Source organism: Molothrus aeneus, chromosome 6 (assembly GCF_037042795.1).
Source record: "Molothrus aeneus isolate 106 chromosome 6, BPBGC_Maene_1.0, whole genome shotgun sequence".
Lineage (NCBI taxonomy): Eukaryota > Metazoa > Chordata > Aves > Passeriformes > Icteridae > Molothrus > Molothrus aeneus.
Window position 1 is genome coordinate 5,472,464 of NC_089651.1, and position 6,000 is coordinate 5,478,463.

The window sequence follows — 6,000 nt, forward strand, 5'->3', positions numbered from 1 at the left end:
TCCCGGCCCCGTAGCCGCCCCGCGCTCCCACCTGCGTTGCACCATGCATGGTAGCGCACGCCTAATTCGTCCGGCGGGAAACACCCTGCTGTCCCCCGCGGAGCTTTACGCCCTGCAGCTCGGCCGGCGCCGCCTCGGTTGTTTCCAGCCGGGCAGTAGTGGCGCCGCACCGGCAGGAAGCGCGGCCTGACGCGTCTCCATGGCGACCGCGCCTCCTCCTCCCCCGGCCCGGAGCTGCTCCGGCCTCGCCGCCCCCGCGCTCCGCCTACCGGGGCTTCGGGCCGAGGAGGCACCGTCCCGTTCCCCTTCGCTCACTGTGAGAGCCCCAGAGCCGCTCTCCCCGCAGGGACTCCGCCTCCCGCCCGGCCCCGCGGGCGGAGCGCGGCAGACCGGCCCGCCGGCCTTGGGCCCGGAGTGGTGCCGTGATTTCTTCGTTCTGTGGGATGTTTGTGCTGAAGGAGAAGGACGAACGTGCTCTTGGTGAAAAAGATCAAGCTCTGGAAGCAGGTTTTTGGTGATGTAAAGACGTTTCCTCATTAGAAACAAACAAGAAAGCACAAAGCGCCTTATACCCCCAGCCCGCTCCTAAAAATACAAAAACGGGGCAAACAAAACACCATGACCACCACAAAAAAACCCCCACCACAAACACCAAAACCCCAACCCTAAACAAACAAACAAAACCCTCCAGAAAAACAAACAAACCCCCAAACAAAACCAAATACCCCCCAAAAAAAACCCCAAACCCCACCACAAACACCAAAAACCCAACCCCTAAACAAACAAACAAAAGCCCCAAGAAAAACAAACAAAAACAAAAACCAAACACCCCAAAAAACCCCAAAAACCCCACAACAAACACCAAAACCCCAACCCTAAACAAACAAACAAAACCCCCAAGAAAAACAAACAAACCCCCAAACAAAAACAAAAGAATAAACACCTCAAAAACCCCCCAAACCCAATAAAATCCCCCAAAAAATTTAGGTGGGTGCTGTAGACTTGAGATTTTGGAATCTTAGGCAAAACTAACTAGCAAAATCCCTAAACGTTTCTCCAGGCAAACTCAGTTCACACGACACTTTTAAATGGATAGCATTGTGACAATATAACAATGTATGCATCCTGTGACAATATTTTTATGTGATAGGTTAGAATTAAAGCCACTCCTTGTCCCTTTTGTCACCCTTTGAAGTGTTTGAGCCGGGCTGGGCAGAAGCTGTCAGGGAGCGTTCCTGGCACATTGTTCCATCAAACAGAGCAGAGTGGGACAGCTGGGCTTCAGTGGGAAACGTGGAGAATTTATTTAGGGTCTAAGGGTGGGAAAACATCAGATCTGCAAAACCACTCAACACCCGATTAGTCTGATTTGTGTCTATGCTGGTGTCGGAATTCAGGACATCCTGGATGGCTTGAACCCCTGCCAGGGGGCTCAGAGACCTTGGCACAGAGCCCAAGACACCTGTAACTTTAATTATGACCCATAGAAAAAATTACCAACCTTATATGAGGATCTGCAAGCCACGAAAGCCTAAAGTAGAATAATAGTTAGTTTGCCACCGGGTGAAAAATAGATTTTTAGAGTTTTTAGAATGGGCGTTCAAGAGGCAAGATAAAAGAATCTAAGCATGTCCAGCCTTTCTCCTTCTTCTTATCCTCCATCTTCTGCTGTGATGGTGGCACTTTTAGATTGGTTTGGAGTAGAAGCTCACTGTCTAACATAGGTGATAGGTGTTGGAAAATTATTGTGAATAATGTACACGTAGTTTTTAGTATAAAAAGAAAACACCACCCCAGGGGCAGGCAGTGTGCCTCTGTCTGTCCTGCTGAACAGACCTCAGCAGGCCAGAGAAAAAATTTTACAGATAAGATACAATAAACAACCTTGAGAATGAGAACTGAAGAGTTCTGACTCCTTCTTCAACTGCCAAGCTGAGAAAAGAGACTTTCTGACACATCTCAGAGTCACTCTGACCAACAAAAGTCCCGAAATGCTGCTTGTCAGGTCCCTTCTGAAATGAGAATTTTCTTCTTGGGCAAAGGTTTCACTGTGGTTCCGTGTGGCTCCTCCTTCACTGTGGTTGGTGTGGTTTTCAAAAAGTTTAAAAAACATTTGAAAGTTTTTTAAAAATGTGGCAGTGTCCTGGAGATTGGTCACTACACCTGTGCTTTCACCAAAAATGGTTAATATCTTCCTAAAGACTAGATACAATTTCCTTTGTTGTTTATCCTTTAAGCCAAAAATTCCTGAGTATTGCACACTGAGTTTTTTTTTCAATTTTAAATCGTTTTATGATTTTTACCAGCTCATACAGTATTTGAAACCCAGAGTTGTTTGAGAGATTGTGAGCAACTGTATATCTGCAATGAGAAAAGAGAAAATAAACTGAAATAGAAAAATCTAAATGGAAATTTTATATATATAAAGTATATATATAATATATATAGTATATAATATATAAAATATACAAAAATATATAATATTCGATAGAAAATTATTATTAGTAAAATATAATAAATATGTATAAAATTATTATATAAATTATATAAATAGAAAATTAACTGCACATGTTAAGGAATTATTTCTGGAGTCAGTGGAACAATTTTGGAAGTGAAACACTTGTTCTTTTCTGTGCATGTTCAGCATGCCAAAGTAAAAGAAAATAGGCTTTATATTTATATATATATAAAAATATATAAATGTTTATAAATATTTGTAATACTTAATAGAACAGTATGGTGTTCATGCACCACTGACCTTGCCTGGTGTCAGAGTTTTTGTGTCTCAGTTTCTCTTTTAATCTGCCCAGTTTCAGAAGCTATAATATCTAATCTGAACCTCCTTCAGCATCATGAATAAGCACTAAATATTGATTGGGTTTTGATAAATTTAAGAGTTTGAGCATGTTTAAGTCATGCAAAGATGAATATTTTGTATTAAATATGGGTTGGGGCAGCCATAGCTAATCATGCCCTGACTGGCTGTGAGAACTTGTGGAGCTGTTGGTCAGTCTCAAGGCAATTTGATAATCTTTCATCTCTAGAGATACAAAAATTAACTCAGTTCAAGGTGTGTTAAATGGGAATGGGTATTTAGGGGAGAGGGAAAGCCAGACTGAGAACAAATGCTCTGGCTGGTGAGTCAGCACCACACAGCTCAGTGCAGTCAGAGCTGTGCTGCTTTTTCCCCTTCTGAAAGCAAAAATAAAAATAATTTAAAAAGAGTAGGTAAGTGCCAGGAGAACGTGGAGAACTTGCCAGGAACTCTGGGACTGTTGTCCCAGGATGGAGATATGAGACACTTCTGTAAGAAACCAGGCTTGCTTAATTATCTCTAATTATGTGAGCATGCACAGGTGCTGTGCATGTCACTGGAGCTGGACACCTGGATATGGTGAAAAGTTTCTTTCCCTTGTTCAAGAGACTTTAGATGTAAGCTGATGGTTTCAGACATTTTTGTGAGAATATTTAACTTTTTAGTAGATGCTTTTCTTGAGAATGTCATGTAACATTGGGCTGTGTTGTCACAGAATTATAGGAGAATTATTTAGGGATTTAACTGGAGAGTCCTAGAATGGTTATAGGAGAATTATTGAGAGATTTAACTGGAGAGTTCTAGAATGATTGTAGGAGAATTATTTAGAGACATAACTGGAGAGTCCTAGAATGGTTGTAGGAGAATTATTTAGAGATTTAACTGGATACTGTGTGAGCTTCTAGTACTGCAATAAAAGATGAGTACCAATGATGGACCAGCTGAAACATCCAGACTTTCTCACTGTTAATTACATTTTTTACTTCTGGATGGCATTTTGCAAGGTCTTGGTAAGTAAAGCTTTTTTGCTTTATTTTTTTTTGGTTATGTTGGTTTTATACTACTAAACGGAGAGTCCTAGAATGGTTATAGGAGAATTATTTAGAGGTTTAACTGGAGAGTTCTAGAATGATTGTAGGAGAATTATGTAGAGACATAAGTGGAGAGTCCTAAAATAGTTATAGGAGAATTATTTAGACACTTAACTGGAGAGTCCTTGAATGGTTATAGGAGAATTATTTAGACTGGAGAGTCCAAGAATAGTTATAGGGGAACTATTTAGAGACAACTGGATACTGTGTATGCTTCTAGTATACTACATGAAAAAATGAGTATAAATGATGGACCAGCTGAAACATCCAGACTTTGTCATTATTAACTACAATTTTTACTTCTAGATGGTATTTTGCCAAGTCTTGGTAAGACTAGTAAGGCTTTTATGCCTTTTTTTTTTTTTGTTTGTGCTTTTTTTTTTGGTTTGTTTTTTTTTGTTCATGTTGGTTTTATACTGGTACATAGAGAGTTCTAGAATGGTTTGAGGTGGAAAAGGCTTTAAAGATCATCCAGTTCCATCCCCCTGCAGTGAGCAGGGAACCTTCCACTACCCCAGGTTGCTCATCCAGCCTGCCCTGGGACACTTCCAGGGATCCAGGGGCATCCCCACCCTCACAGGGAGCAATTCCCTCCTAATATCTCATCTGAACCTCTTTCAGCATCATAAATGAGCACTGCATATTGATTGGGTTTTGATAAATTTAAGAGCTTGAGCATGTTTAAGTCACGCAAAGATGAAGATTTTGTGTCAAACAATGTTTTGCAGTTGTTGTCTTCATCTTTTCAACGCTTTAATGTGACAGTTAATATCAGCAATTAATGTGGCAAATAATAGAACAAGATTTCGTTAGGGAGTCTCACTGATAGTTCTGATGTGCTGTTTTCATCCTGGCTCTTCTGTCAGTACAGGGAGAAGAATCTTTTCAAGTGTTTTTTTTTCTGTCAGAGCTGTAGAAGACAGCTGACTCAAAAGAGTGGTAAAAGTGACCATACTGAGTTTTGTCTCTTGGAAACAACTGAGATAAAATAATTTGTTCCACATTGAACAATGTTGGACTTCTTTTTTAATCTAGATATTAAAAATCCTTGGAGGAGATGGGATTATTTTGAAATTATTAATAGATTTTTTCTTATTTTTTTAAGAGAGAGGGGTCAGAGATCTGAATGTTGAGTTCTTCCAGAATTTGTTTTAATTGGATCAGATTTGTCAACAGTAAAAAGTTTTATCTCCCAGGAGATGTGCATATGATAGACTAAATGTCATAACGATGTGAACAAATGAGATGTAACGTGCACAGAAAATATATGTTTTCCATTAAATTTCCAGAGGAATGATTGAAAACGTCTTGGGAATTATTTAAGCAATTTACAATATTGTTTAAAAAGGTACATCTGGGCACACTGAGTACAGTCTTTTGTCGTTCATTAGCAATGTATTTAATGAGGGTTTTTTTAAGTGATAGATAGTTAAGGTAACAGACAAGTGACAGATTGTTTGTCTTTAACGATTTCCCTATTTCAGGCCCATTACAAAGCAATTAGAAATCTGACAGCATTTTTACTCTGCATTACTGATCATCTAAAGTGATGAGAAATGAGAGGTGATGAATATTAATTGTATATTTTCATATAATTATCATAAATTATTACCTTGTCTAGTGCACTGCAGGTGGAGTAAAATCAATGGATGAAAATTCAGTCAAATACGATAATTTGAAAGGTTTCATGACTTAGCTTTTGTCTTTAAAGTGCAGTGTCAATCAGTCTAAACCAGGCATGCATTAACTGAGGGAAATACAAAGATACTCTCAGTTTTCCTTGCTTTGCTAGCACTGAGCAGAGTGGCTTTTACTCTTGTGCCCTGTGACAAATTACTTACCTCTCTTTTTTAGCCTGCCAAATTTATCCTGGACTGTGGGAGTCCAAAAGATAGAAATCTTCACAGACTCAAGAGGGTTTGATTTACAGCCTTAGAAGAAGCCTAAAATGTGAAAGCAAGGACCACAGACACTGAAGAGAAAAATCATAAACTTCTGTTTCTATAATTATAAGTAAGAATGTGCCTTAAGTAAGTGAGAATCTGTGTTAGATAAGATGATGAAGGGTTTTAGAGTGTAGTAATGTGGTTGTAC

The 6,000-nt window shown here is 39.6% G+C and overlaps 1 protein-coding gene across 2 annotated transcripts in view; it reads right to left on the reverse strand.

Moving 5' to 3' along the window:
- The window catches only part of DNAJC24 (DnaJ heat shock protein family (Hsp40) member C24), a 34,404-nt gene extending 34,113 nt beyond the window's left edge, over positions 1 to 291 (reverse strand). The window contains exon 1 of one of the 2 annotated variants that reach the window (XM_066551170.1): positions 270 to 291. The gene's annotated coding sequence lies outside the window, so the exon portion shown is untranslated. Of the gene's footprint in view, positions 1 to 31; positions 137 to 269 lie in introns of those variants that run through there. The other variant, XM_066551169.1, reaches the window with a different exon arrangement.
- Between the last annotated feature and the right edge of the window lie 5,709 nt (positions 292 to 6,000).